The 15579-nt window shown below is 34.2% G+C and overlaps 1 long non-coding RNA gene across 1 annotated transcript; it reads right to left on the bottom strand.

Annotated features, from left to right (window-relative positions):
• Nucleotides 1-286: 286 nt before the first annotated feature.
• Nucleotides 287-1572, bottom strand: LOC125610119. The gene is made up of 2 exons (XR_007340133.1): nt 659-1572; nt 287-569 (listed from the first exon to the last, which is right to left on the bottom strand). It is a non-coding gene; the product is annotated as an uncharacterized LOC125610119 (long non-coding RNA).
• Nucleotides 1573-15579: the final 14007 nt, after the last annotated feature.

Here is a 15579-nt window from a genome sequence, read left to right as displayed (position 1 = left end):
ATGAATCGCATAGACATCTTTAGAATAATTTTTGTAAACAGAAGAGAGCAAGATGTTTGATCTATTACTTGCACACGTATCCGTATAGTATTTAATAATTTTTAGTAGACTTTTTTTCATTGAAGCTGCGTATATAAACGAACCTTAGTGATTAAATTACATGATAAAGATATCAATTAATCTAAACTTAGACAAATTCTTTAAGATACGTTTGGACGCGTATTTGTATACTATTATGTTATTCTATAGTTAACCATTATTCTTTAGCGAGTGCTAAAAAAAGAAGTAAGCACTGCAAATATGAAACAGTACATTACATGAAAAAACAAATCGTAAAGATGCTCTCTGAGACTCAAACTTAGTCACATGAAAATGCAAGAAGATGATCCAAGCAACAAATACTCTTTTTTCACAAAATAAATTTAAAACTAAAAGTGTCCGCTTCTGGGTTCGAGCCTTGGCCACTGCGAAATTTACATATGGGCTGCAGCATCCGAGATCGAAGACCGTTACACGGTGAGCCACATGGTGATGCCCTGGCAGCGTCCTTGCTCACTTTGGTCTCTAGTCTGGACCACCTCGGTGGGGCCAAAATACTCGGTTAGCAAAAAAAAAAAAAATTTAAACTAAAAAATAGAAAAACAACGCCAATCAATACTTTTGGTTCCCCAAGCGGCTTGCTTTGTCTAGCTGAATCTTTGATCTTATCAGCTTCTGGAAACCATTCCTACAAACTCATAATGGTGATTATCATTGGTTTCAGGGAAGAGAGTGATACATATATATCTGTCTTATACTCTTGTGATCCAAATTTTTTTTAATAAGCTCTCAAAATCGAACCATATACTCTGGATATGCCTTTAAACTGTATCATGTCAGAAAATAAAGATTTAAAATTTGCAGCAAGAGAGATGAGATGTCGGTAGACGCAAATCTAACGATTCAAAAAATATAATTGCATCTAGAATTGTTCATGAAATAAACTAAAGTGTATTTCCTACTACCGTCATATATCAAGAGAGACTTGAGAGATTCGAAAATCTCTGAAACTTTCAGCAGAACCACATCACCAATACTTCTTTCTTTATCAAAAAAATACTTCTACATGTCCTAAGCTCAATCTCTTCAAGATTGTATAGACACAAACAGAAGAACTCTGTTTCTCTAATGGTTCCACATGATTTCAGACTCAATTTCATTAGCTTTCTTAGAACTGGTTAAGGAAGATGAAGAGTTTCTTGAGCAGACATCAGACTGATAAGCCCTTGAGAGGATGGAGACAAAGCAACCCAAAAAACGGATCCGGACCGGTACGGTAAACAATCGAGACATGGCTAATCGAGTCCTCTTCCTTCCGATGGCCTTTCCTCAGAAGTCTCCAGCCAAACACATTAAGGCTTCCTTGAACAAAAGGGAGTGAAGCATAAGGAAGGTTTGATCCGTGAGGACGGAGGAGACGAGACTTGAGCAGTCGCACCTCCATGGGGCCACCGGCCTTCAGATCAGAAAATAGAACATCATTATAATGAGAGAGAAAAAATTCTATTGCTTTTATAATTGTGAGGATGATTTTATGGGATGAGGGTTTACCTTTTTATAGAGATACACGGTCTGTCTGGAAAAGGGTAAAAATCATTGAATGAGTGATCGCTAACGGCGTTGAATCAATGCAGGTTGTAACACCTGTGAGGAGATGAATTGATATCGAAACACACGAAAGAGATGAATCGATATTAAAGCACACAGATCGATATAAACGTGACAATTAGGAGATTCGTGTTTCATGCCCATGGATGTTCGATTAGTTAGAGACGACAAAGAAACACGAAAGGGGAAGAGACATTCATTTAGCTTAGGATTTTCAGGAAACGGGCCTGATGGGCCAACAAAATAAAACAGAACGGATAAAAAAACAGAAGCCTACATTGCCCAATTCCGTCTGTGACATGGCAGAAAGCAGCGCCTTTATTGGTCGATTTTCTGATCCGACATAAAGGGTCTAAACGATGAGTATATTGGCCTTTTACTTATTGTATATGATAAATCCTCTATATCATTAATAATATTTTAAATATTTCTGCTATACTAATTATAAATTAGCCGATTAATTATATATAAATCATGTTAACTAATAACTATTAGAAGAGGCCGATTAGTTCCACTCATGACCAATGGGCTCAGAATTATCCTTATTCGTAATCCTCTCTTCCTCTTTTTGTTTAGTTTATTCTTCAGAAAAATCTTGGAATCTAAACTAATGAAGCGCATTACGCATATGAGAAACTGATAGTTATATGTCAATAATTTCGACTGGACCTCCATGCTGCTAGCCTGCTACTACTACCACTCTACTCCTTTAGTCATTTTTTTTTTTTTTTTTTGTCATTGTTTCTATTTCAATATTCGTTATTATCCGTTTTCAACCATTATTCTATTGGATTCTATGTTCACTACTTCTGGTTCTTTGTTCCTACACTTTGCGTAGATATAAAGTTATTGATAACAACGACATGCAATTTATTATTCCGTTACTGTACAACTTGAAATATTTTGAACTTTTGCGTCAAAGGGGAAACAAAAAAAACAATATTCGTCACTCTACGTGTGATATGGTCCTAAAATACTATTTTGTTGTTGGTTATGTATGTGTCAATAAACTGGTCTTCAGACAAAACACACTAAACATATAAAGTTATGTAATTTAAACTTATGTAAGAATCCATATACATGACAAGTAAAATAGTATTACATCAAACCACAATTGATGCCACAAAAGCAAAACATTTCAACCTATTAATATTCTATATTTTGGGAGATCACATATTTTCGTCTATTTTTTCGATTATGTAATCATAATTTAGTTTACCCACGTAGTTTTCTAACTTACCGATTGAATAATTTATACATTGTAGACACAGTTTTTTTAATTTTTTTTATACAATTACATATTAGTGGCATATGTTCAGAACTGCAGAACAACACATCTACACATCGAACTTTCTTCTAACAAGTACATGTTACATATGCTATTTTTGTCACACAAGTACGAGATATGTTAAACACGGTCTAAAAGGCCGCTATCTAAAGCTATATGATAAGTAAACAAAACTTTGGAAAAACGAGTTTAAAAAATAAACATCAATGCGTCGACTTGATACCATTGTTACTCAATTTTGATTTTGAACCTTTGAAAGTCCTTACACGTGAATGCTTAACGCATTTCTTAAATATATATATCGCTTTCATTGTGTTTAGATTTTTTTTTTATTTGCTAAACGTTGTTTTTAAGGATTTAAACAAATTTTACTAAGTTGACAAAAAAAAATACAAATTTTACTTATGTGGAATCCATTTGATGGATTATAATTATAGTCGTTTAAGAATTTGTTCTTCTTCAAACTGGACCAAGGAAGACAACCGAAGCATAGAGTTTTTGGACCAGTGTTAATGGAGTAGGCACTACACAACACCATAATTATATAACTCGACATGTGGTGTGGATTCATCTTTAGAGAAAATTATGTATGTGGTCCTTGATTTTCCAGAAGGCTAACATAGAGCAAGAATCGGAACATTAGGAAATGAAAAAATATTGGCGTAATAAGTTATTATTCTATTCACTGAAAGGGAAGACAACAAAACGAGTTTTCTCGGCTTTCAAAAGAAATCAAGATACTAAAACCACTAAAAGGTGAACGCTGAAGTGATTCCATAAAAAAACTGAAGGGTTACAGATAACAACCATCGCTTCAGGAATCAAGAACATGTTCCTCTGGTTTATCTTTTTATCAGTAATCCACTAATACCAAATATCAATAACAACCTTATTAGTATAACAATTCAAAGATTTTGAATGAGTGTATGTATACAATTAATGTGCTCTCATAAAATCTACAGTGTGTAAAGCAAATAAATTATTTAAAGATTAATAATTCGAACAAATGAACCTATGTAAAGATAGTGATTGTTGTATTATTGCTATGGTCGAGTGTTTAAGATTATTTTTACTAACTCGAATTTTATCTACATATATATCTGTAAAGCGGTGCTTTCGAAGTCGGGTTAGGCTTGTATCTCTACTTTATCCATAATCACCTTATCTAACATTATTCGAATGTTTTTGAATGCCCAAAATTAATATTTTTCTACCATAAAACATTGTTTTAGATTTATCTCACAGAGATTTTAAAATAAACCAATTTTGAGTTGAATATGACGTCGAGACTACATCACATATATTGAAATATGATAAATTTCCATATGAATCTTGTATTTAGTGAAAATAATCTAAAATTTTGAGAAGTTCTATGTTTCGGTCATACCTTTGAGCTTATAATAGAAAGGTGTATTCTTAAATGACATATACGTTCTATCGTATTTTAAATAAATATCGGAAAATTGAATAAGGAGACTAAAACAGATATTTATATAAAAAGTTGGTAAAATGAGATTTAAATTGTCCACACATATACGTTCAGTATTACTATACTAACCCGATTCAAACCATTCGTATATGTATGTCTCCAGTATAGAATCACAATATCGATGAGAAGTTCTTTCTTATTATTCAATCACAAAGTTCAATATCAAAGTCACACAAACTCACACATTATGCATCACAATATGTATCACTATATATAGGACTTAAGATTAATCCTAATCCTAATAGTATCATCACACAATATCCTAATCCTTAAAGATAAACACAGCTTATAAGGAAAAGGAAACTTCAAGCTTTATCCAACATTTTCCTCCTTAAGCTTAAACTTGTCTCCACACACATTTGTAATTCCGATGAGTTCTCGCATTTCTTGAAACATATTTCGTCCGAGCGATTTGGTGAGGATGTCAGCCTTTTGCTCACTATCCGGGATGTGTTCTACTTCAACCAACTCATTCTCGACACATTCCCGTATAAAATGGAATCTCCTATGAATGTGTTTGCTTCGTCCATGGAACACCGGATTTTTAGTTAGTGCAACCGCAGACTTGTTATCAACCTTGATGATCACACGTTTGCCTGGCTCTCCGATAGCTTCGCTTAAGAGTTCCTGCAACCAAATGGCTTGCTTTGCAGCTTCTATTGCGGCCATAAATTCCGATTCACAAGAGGAAAGTGCCACCAACTCTTGCTTTGTGGAGCTCCAGGTTATAGGGCTTTCACCGAGATAAAATATGTGTCCTGTTGTTCCTTTTCCATCGTCCAAGTCGACATTGCACGAACTGTCACTATAGCCTAACAGACTCGTTCCCATTCCACGTGCGTAACATAAACCAAGAGAGGTAGTGCCTCGAAGGTACCTGAGGACTTGTTTCATTGCGGCTCCGTGTGTCACCTTTGGAGCTTGCATATATCTACTTAAAACTCCAACGCTAAAGGCTAGGTCTGGGCGTGTATGTAGAAGGTAGCGTAAACATCCAACTTTCCTTCGAAACTCCTTTTCATCGACTTCATTCTCATCAGCTCCTTTAGAGAACTGCGCGTTTTGCTTCAATGGTACATGAGTTAAATTGCAAGAGCTCATACTGCTTTCCTCAAGGATCCTTCGAGCATACCGGTCCTGCTTGAGTATAATGCCACCGTCGTATTGCATAACTTCTATACCCAAGTAGTATGTTAACTTCCCAAGATCGCTCATCTCGAACTTAGCTCCCATCTCATTCTTAAACTCAAGTATAGCATGTAGAGAGGATCCGGTGACTAGTAGGTCATCCACATAAACCACTACGATGAGAAGTTCTTTATTCTCTTCCTTTCGGTAGAGAGAAGGTTCTTTGGAACATCTATGAAAGTTTAATCCTCGTAGTATCTGATTAAGTTTTATGTTCCAAGCCCTTGGTGCTTGACGTAGACCGTAGAGAGCTTTCTTAAGTTTATAAACCTTGTGTTCCTCTCCTTCGACCGTGAAACTCTCAGGTTGACTCACAAAGACTTCCTCCTTTAATTCTCCGTGGAGGAAGGCGGTTTTGACGTCGAGATGATGTATCTCCCATCCGTGTGAACCAGCCAAGGCAATGATTAACCGAATAGTTTCAATACGTGCCACCGGTGCGAACACCTCGTCGCAGTCTACTCCATGTCGTTGAACGTAACCCTTCGCTACCAGCCGTGCTTTGTATTTGCTAATAGTTCCATCAGCATTCCGTTTTATTTTGAAGACCCACTTCAAACCTATTGGTTTTATACCATCTGGCAACTCGACAAGATCCCAAGTGCTGTTCTTCTCTATTGAGAAAATCTCATCCTTGCATGCGTCAACCCATACCTTCATCTTCTTAGCTTCATTAAAATCCCAAGGTTCATCGTTAACAATCATCAACAGTCGCTCTCCCTCTAGCTCACAGATAAGCACGTAGTCGTCAAGATACGAAGGTTTGCTGGTGTTTCTCGTCGAGCGTCTGGGTAAAGGCCCTGTTTCACTTTCGTCAGCGTTCTCGCTATCTTCATCATGATCCTCATCGTGACCCTCAACGTCATTAGTTGCTACAGCTGACGATCCACTTTCGTTGTTGTTGTTGATCAAGCGTTTCAAGACCACTTCAAGTTCTCCTGGATCACCGTACTCGTTCTTATTCCAATCCCATTCTTTTCCTTCTTCGAACACAACATCTCTACTGACAACAATACGTTTACTCACCGGATCGAATAGTCGATATGCTTTAGATCCTGGTTCTGTTCCAAGGTGGACCAGAGTCCTGGATCTGTCGTCGAGTTTCTTCCTTCCGGCTGTCTCTCTTCTTGCGTGACATACGCATCCAAACACTTTGATGTGAGAGGTTGGGTTTTTGTGATTTCAACGCCTCATATGGTGTTTTTCCTTCCAATGATCTAGTTGCAACACGATTAATTAGATAAGTAGTATGTCTTATTGCTTCGCCCCAGAGATGATTTGGTAGATTAATGTGCTTAAGGATGCTCCAAGCCATCTCTAAGAGCGTTCTGTTGCGTCGTTCTACTACACCGTTTTGCTGTGGAGAGTATGGCGCAGTCAAGGATCGTTTGACACCGTGTTTCTCGCAAAACTCCTGGAAGTCTCGTGAGATAAACTCACCTCCTCTATCTGTCCGAAGATTTTTGAGTGTTGTGTGTGTTTCTTGTTCGGCAAGTATCTTGAAGGTTTTGAATTTTGTCGAAGGCTTCATTCTTTTTTTTTAGCAGTGAAGTCCACATGTAGCGAGAACAGTCATCAATAAGAACGAAATATATCGTTTTTGAGCCGGGGTGGATGGCGAGATAGGTCCACATAGGTCAGCGTGTACTAGCTCAAGTAGTTCCTTCGCGCGATATAGTGTTGCTTGTGGGAAGGGTCTCCGAGTTTGTTTTGCCTTTAGACAGGATACACAAGTTTCATTTGTACGATCGATATCAGGCATACCACAAGCTCTTTGTGAACCATAACCCTCATTGTTTCCCTACTAATATGTCCAAGTCGTGCGTGCCATGTCGTGCTATCTCCGTACTCTTTCACTTGTAAGCACTGTATAAGGTCTACTTGTAGGTTTACCTTATATAACCGGTTCTTTGCTCTCGTGCTTTTTACCAGCATCTGTCCGTCACGATCAAATAGGAGCAACTTGTCATCCTTCATACGCACTTCACATCCAAATTCTGTGGCTTGTCCCAAGCTAATGATGTTGCTACGCAGCGCTGGTATATAGTATACGTTTCTTAGTACTTTCTTCTCTCCTTTCTTGATGATGAAGCGGACTGAACCTTTTCCCATTATGTCTATCCTCGAGTCGTCTCCAAAACGTACTTGCCCAGTAATCGAATTGTCAAATTCGTAGAAGAATGAGCGATTACCACTCATGTGGTTGCTAGCTCCGTTGTCGAGATACCATATGTCCGTTGAATCTGTTTCAGCTTCAAATTTTTTCGGATTCACCAAATTTTCGTTTAGAAAAACTATCTCATTCATCATGAGAGTATCAGCTACTTCAGTTTCTTCATCTTTCTTTCGACAGTCTCTTGAAGATTGAGTAGTTTATCAGGGCAATCTGTGGCGTAATGTCCAAGTTTATCACAGTTGAAGCAGGTAATGTAGGATGCATCTCCGCCTCCACCTCGTCCTTGGCGATATGCGTCCCTTTGCTGTTGAAACGAACCTCGTGCACGGCCTCTGCCTCGCCAGTTTGAACGACCACCACGTCCACGTCCCCTATTGTTATACGTGTTGCCATAGTTTTCTTGTTTCGAGTCAGCATACATTAGTTTCCCAGAGTCGTCAAGTGCTTCTTCTTCTTCTTCTTCTTCAGTGACTCTCTCTTCATATGCTTTCAATCTCCCGACAATATCTTCAAAACTTGTTGAATTAAGATCTAGAACTTGCTCGAGAGAAGCGACTATGTGAATGTACTTTTTTCTAGGCAAGCTCTTTAGAAATTTCTTAACAATTTTTTATTCTTCTATTATCTCTCCCAAGGAAGCAGATTTAGAAGTGATTTCCCAAAGTTTCCCTACGAACGTGTCGATTGTATCTGCAACTTTCATCTTGAGTCGATCAAATTCTGCCATCAACGTTTGTAGTCTCGCCTCCCGTACCCTTTCAGCTCCTATATGTCTTGCCTTCACTGCATCCCAGACAGACTTCGCGGTATCTAACTCTCCGACTTGGAGAATTAAAGCTTCAGGTATCGATTGAAATAGCAACGCAGTGGCCATGTTGTTTTTTTCTTCTTCTTTGCTGCCTGGATCGATTGCTTCCCAAACTTTGTAACCTTTAATGCTATCTTCATCCTCATAGTCCATACTGTGTAATTAGAAGAATTTAGCATTGGAAGTTTAACAGAGGCAGCTCCGACATCTTTGCTGCGTAGCACAAGTTCGTCTTTTGAATCACTCATTGTTTACTTGATTGCGTGTCACGTTGTTTCAATTCTTCGAGTTCTTGTTTGGTTCTGATACCAAATATAGAATCACAATATCGATAAGAAGTTCTTTCTTATTATTCAATCACAAAGTTCAATATCAAAGTCACACAAACTCACACATTATGCATCACAATATGCATCACTATATATAGAACTTAAGATTAATCCTAATCCTAGTAGTATCATCACACAATATCCTAATCCTTAAAGATAAACACAACTTATAAGGAAAAGGAAACTTCAAGCTTTATCCAACATCCAGTCCATGAATGAAGCGATAATATACCAAACATAATCGACACACCGGCGGTCCGAAACCAACTTTTATCTTTTGGCACTTTTCATATGTATAACCCAAAGAAAACAAATAAAGTTGAGTGCATATGTTTTCAAGTGTTGTCTTTTCAAGGACTTATTAGTCGAAGTAGTATGAAAGATAAAACAATCCCTTTTTCAGAATACATCGTCTTTAAGTGATACAGCTCTACCTTCCATTCAATACTCATCATTTGTAATTGTGGTCGTATATATCTTTAGTGGCACTTTCATGTACAAAAGTATCAATCAAGATATGGACCAATCTCTTCTCTTATCTCAACATTATCTCTGGTCCCCAATTTTATTATCAAGTAGGAGATCTGGACCTAAAGAACAATTTCTTAGGTATTTTTTGTGCTCTAACTTGTTTATGAGATACTTGTCTAGGTTGGTGCGACGGCATTAGATGAGAAATACATATTTTCTTTCCAGGAATCTCTTTGACGTATTATACAATTCAAAGGTTTAATATTTCTCACTAGTTTTCGGTCTAATGGTCTTTGTGTAGACCACACGTCTTAGGTACGTGCATTAAAAAATGTATAAATGCTATGAATTAAGCACTCTAAACCTAATAAACCCACATCCAACAAGTGTTAGACATGAACCGCACGAGAGTTGAAAAACAAATATAAGTTTAGATATAAATAACATCTTGTTTATGCTCCGTACTCAAGCATGATTGATATTGCTAAGTGCGACGCATTCTCATGAGAGCCAATCCTTAGTGTTGTCAAAACGAAACAAAAAAAAGAGGATAGTTGTCTTTTTGGTATAAAAACATTTTCTGTCTATTTTTTTTTTCCTTTTATTTTTTTGATTTCTAAAACTTAATGAAATAAATAATTTTATGAATTAAATTTTTTATAAAAATACAAATAATTGATAAAACACTCATATATACAAACTGGTATTTTTGTTTGGTTAAAAACCTTAATAATTTTGTCTTCTACAAAAAATGAGTCAGTAGAAATTGAATTCCGGATTAAACAAGTTCATATATTTTTTCTAGAACAAACAACCTATTTTTAATTAAACTTCTAAATATAAGGAATGCGAATTCTACTAATTATATAGTTAGCTATTTATTCTACGAATGCAGTTTTTACTTTTACGAGGTATTCTAAAATTCTAAGAATGTGAAATCTAGACACTACATAAACGGCTACATGAGGTAAAATCTTCTTATGGAATCTTGTATTGGTTCTACATAGTGTAGAAAGTATACATATAAGAAAACCTGATTTTGGCAAAAAAATTATGAAAGTTTCATTTAAAAAAATATTCTAAAAATATTTAAAACTAGTGGTGTGTCCGCGCTACGCGCGGTGCGGTTGTCTACTGTTTTTATAAATACTATTATTATCTCCCGTGCTATGCACGGGTATTATTTATTTGATGATAAATATAAATTCTAAATATTGTATATATTAATTTAACAATGATAATTTTTTCTGAATTTTGAAAAAATAAAGATTGATGTCTAGATATCTTAGAGTTGTCTAATATTAAGAGCCCTAATATAATCCATGAATTGTAAATTATTGATCTCCTTTCAAAATCAAAGAAAAGTATTACATATGAAAAACAAATTGAAGAAAAACATATATTTTGCATAAGTACTATTAAAATGTCAACATTAATCTTTTGTAGTAGTGTTTATCAACCTTTTTCATATAGTTTTGTTTTCTTTCGCTGTATCTTTTACAGTTATTCATTTTCAATGCTATATTGTTTTGACATTTTTGTTTTCAAGAAAATCGACAAATTTGGCTACAATTTATAAGAAAAATAAAGCAAAATGTATATATAGATCAAAAGTAAACAAAATAAACACATAAATTAAAAAAATAAGGAAGACCAACCTGATCAGATAAGATGATAATATCATCATGATATATAAGTGTTTTTCGTTTTTGTCTTCTAATGATCCCTCATATTTTTCTTCTTGTGGCACTTGTCAAAAATGTCTTGTACGTGTGCTTTAAGGTGAGTTATCTTATCTCCTTCCCTAAATTATCATCACCATATAAAATTAGCATTTCCAACAACTCGAGAATTAGTATAATCTATTTTGAAAATGTTACCGACTTGTTTTACGTTCATCCTTTTCACCTAGTATGTAGCTTTTGCCTATCCTTTATGAAAGCAAAAGCAAAAAAAAAGAAGAAGATATCAGTAGATTAGAATAGAAAAAAGTTATGAAAAAGAAATCTCAACATGACATAATTTAGGATTTGAGCAGGAAGAGTTGACGACTGTTTTTAGAGTTACTAACCTGGGCATTAGCTTTCGTCAACCAACTTTGGAGTACGATCAGCTTACCAGTTTGAAGCCTGGTGTTGAGTCACCGTGGGTTTGCCAGAGATTTTTGTTGATGTAGGTCCATCATTTGATACTATGGATGCCGTGAATAGAATTTTTCAATCTGTCAGCTTAAATTGAATTTCCATCACATTTGAGAGAGAGTTAGAAACTGTTTTTTTTTTTTTTGATAAAATAGAGTTAGAAACTGTTACACAGATTTAGGAAATTAAGCAAGTAGAGATGAATTTGAGTTAAATCGTTGTGAGTTAAATGTTATCCAGAAAAAAAAAGGATTACCGGTTCCAAAGAGTAGGAGATCATGGGTGTAGTGTGAGAACTATTAGGAGTTTTTTGTTCTACATACAAAAATCACTTGCGAAGAACACACGAAACTGTTTTTACTTTTATTTTTCTTTGCAGTTATGTTTTTTTTTCCTTTGCATTTATGTTTTTAAAATTTGAAAAAAAAAATATCCTATGTGTCAGAATTTTATTCGTCAAGCGACTTGCGCTTTAGTATATAAGGGATTTTGTTTATGTTGTACAATTATTTATTATGGAGATTAGTATTTTGTGTTTTAATTCTTCATGAAATTAGCAGCCAACATTTTGCCATCCATGCTAATGATGAGCTCGTTGTGATTTGAGTAGTGAATATATATTTAATTTATAGAACATAAATATACTATTAAGTATCATTTGGATAGCACATAATAATTACTGCATTTTAAATTTTATTACTGAGATTACACTGAATTAAAAAGTTTCAAATGAAATATACGAAGATTATGTGAATTTTACACTGAATTTGTTTAGGATGATCAAACATGATGAATGTTATTATTGTATCTAGGGACGTGTCCACTCTTTGGATGAAAATTAATTAATTATTTAAGTTTTACATTTCACAAATGTTTAATATGGATGTTATTATTTTAATTTTTTTAGCAATCAATTATTCTTATATGAACTCTTTTTATTTATTGTCATTCATTAGCATCATGTTTATTTGATTAAGGAAAACATAACTTAAGTTATATATTTATATTTTTGAATAAATATATAACTTAAGTTATATATTTATATTTCAAAAAAAAATAAACTATCTAAAACGTACCCCCATTTATTTAGATGGAAAAAATAACTTTAGATTAGCGCTTTACATATATACTTTTATATAAATACATTTTTATGAATATTTTAGATAAAAAAGAAATATAGTCACTTTTTAATGTTATATATCATTAACTTTATAAATGTAAATGATAATTTAATTTTTATATAAATAAAGTTAGTTAACAATAAAATTATAATTTCTAAAATAACTATAAAACAAAAACAATTTTTGATTGATTAATTTTCAACCATTGATTGCATTTAATCCAATGGTTACAAATCAATTTTAGTCAATCCTCATCCTTTCTCCTTGTTGGTCAATCTATCAAAATTAGGATTAGAATTTCTGGCCATTGATTGTTTTTGATCTTGTGGTCTAAGATCAATCTTCTCTTTACGATACTAAAATCACAAAGTCTTCTCTTCTCCTTCGCTAGAGAGTCATGTCTCCACTCTGGTCTTATCCTTTGGTTCATCCTCCCGAAGCTTTGTCATTCACAACAGCGAGCATACCAAGAGTCGCAAAGAACCCTAACCGCCGCACAAACAAACCTTTTCGACGGTATCAGCATCTGTGCGCTTCTCTCTCTCTCTCTCTCTCTCTCTCTCTCTCTCTCTCTCTCTCTCTCTCTCTCTCTCTCTCTCTCTCTCTCTCTCTCTCTCTCTCTCTCTCTCTCTCTCGTGAGTTGTTTTTAGATTTCCTGTTAGATTTTTTTTTTGAGATGTCGTAGCAAAGAAACAGATTTAAATCTCTCCAGATCCTTTCTCTTCAAGAGATTCAGATATGGCAGAGCATCACCGGTGGCAAGATGAAAGGCATAGGAGCTACGTGTACCAGCGTTAGTGGCAAAGCGGAGCACCGGAGGAGGCATAAGAAAAAGGCTGATGACGGTGCCTCAAACTTCTCTCCGCTTAGACAGAGGAAGAGGAAAACAGTGTTGGCAGATCTCGAGCTTCTCTCTTCTGCGTCTCCGGTGAAGCTCTCCGACGCTGCCGCTGCCGCTGCTCACCTCGCCGGATTTGATGGAGAAGACAACACCATGCGGCTGAGAAGATTACATCTAGGTTTTTTTTTTCTGTTTAGTTTTGTTTTTTTAATTTAGATTTAGATTATTGTAATTCAGTTTTAATTCATGAATCAATTTTAGTCTACAAAGAAAAAACAAAAAAAGGAGAAGAACTTAAAGTTCAAAACAAAATGGAGGAGAAGAGTTTTACCTACTCGACACGTGGCGAGAAAATGAGATAGGAGAGGTGAGGTGGCGCTCTAAGGAGCCTTTCTCTTCTATTTTATTAATATAGATATTATAACTTTCCTAAAACGTGTATAGGTCGCTTTACCTTGTCAGAAATATCAAAAATATTATTTGTAATATTCTAACTTCTGTAAAACGGATATTCTTTTTTTTTTAATTAAATTTTTTATTAAACTTTCTTAAAAAATTTCTTTAAAAACATTTTTTTGCCTTTTTATTATACTATTAATATAAAATTAAACTTTGTAATTTTAACGTTTTTTTAAATGTTTGTAAAAAAATAAAAATAAAAATAAAAATTTGTAAAACGCTTTTAATAAAACTTTAATAAAATAAACTTTGTAAACTTTATAAAAATAAAAATAAAACTTTATAAAAAAGTTTTTAATCAAAACGTTAAATAAACTTGATGAAAACGTTTTACAAAGTTTTATTTTTATAAAAAGTTTAAAACGTTTGTAAAATTTTTTTTATAAAAAAATAAAATTTTAAATTTTAACATTTTTAAAACTTTGTTTTCCTTTTTATTAAACTTTTAAAAAAATCAATTAAACCTTTAAATTGTGACCTTTAAATTGTGTTTAATGTGTTTTATTGATTAATTGAAAGTTAGTTTTGGAATTATAAAATAAGTTATATTAAAGGGACAACTTAAAAATAATATTATACCAAATAGACAACCATGTTTTTTTCTTTTCCTTTCTGGCCATCAATTCCTCATTCTGGCCATCAATTCCTCACTCTGTTTCAAACTGCACATTAGATATATAACTTTACGCATATATTAGCAAATTTTATCGGACCTATTATCGTTTCGGGAAAATATTATTAATATTTAATAGATCTCGAATTAACTCAAGGGTATTTGTACTTGGTAGACACTCTTGGTTGCAATATACCATTTATGTTCTTTTTCTTGACACATAATAATACTAATATAAATAGAATTAAAATGCATCCTTAAACAACGGCAAATTTATATTTAAAAACGAGTAAGTGATGGCCAGAGTGGATGATTTATTATAAAAAGCTGCAGACACGCACATGTTGATGGTTCGATTTTTTTTTTGCCATAAATAAACCTGTTTCTTACATTTACTGCACCAATTCGTAGGTTTGTTTGACGTCATAACCAAACTCATTTTTGTCAAGAAAAGCATACAACAGATGTTTTTTGATTGTTTTGTTTTGTTATCATAACTCATCATAAGTAAAGTACACACGAAGTCACAAGATATATTGAACGCATGTATTTGTCGACGACGTACTTATCTATATTTATGTATAATATTATTCTAGTAAGGAAGATAGAAGAAAAAAGTGAAAAGGTATTCGCAACGCGTTGGCCGTTGGATGGGATGATCACTATCGCACTCGCTTTTGATATTTGACTTGGAATCAGTTTAATGGGTTGGTTAAAACTTAAAAGAGACGCACTTCTTCTGTCCCATACCATTTGAATTGCCAAAACGTGACGCATTTCGATCCCTTCCTCCCACTTTCCGATTTTAACACTATTATAATATGAAACCTTAATTAAATACTCGTCCACATGATTAACTCTAAAAGAAAATTTGATGGACTAAATGCATCCACATCTAATCATATGCGCGTTTGTGTATTTACAACATGTTTCACGGGATCTTATATACGTATATATCTTCTTCTTATGTTTGCTTTTGAGTTTTTTTACATTAAAATATGTAGTGCG

The sequence above is a fragment of the Brassica napus genome, chromosome A6 (assembly GCF_020379485.1).
Source record: "Brassica napus cultivar Da-Ae chromosome A6, Da-Ae, whole genome shotgun sequence".
NCBI classification, from domain to species: Eukaryota; Viridiplantae; Streptophyta; class Magnoliopsida; order Brassicales; family Brassicaceae; genus Brassica; species Brassica napus.
This window is presented reverse-complemented; position numbering and strand designations above follow the sequence as displayed.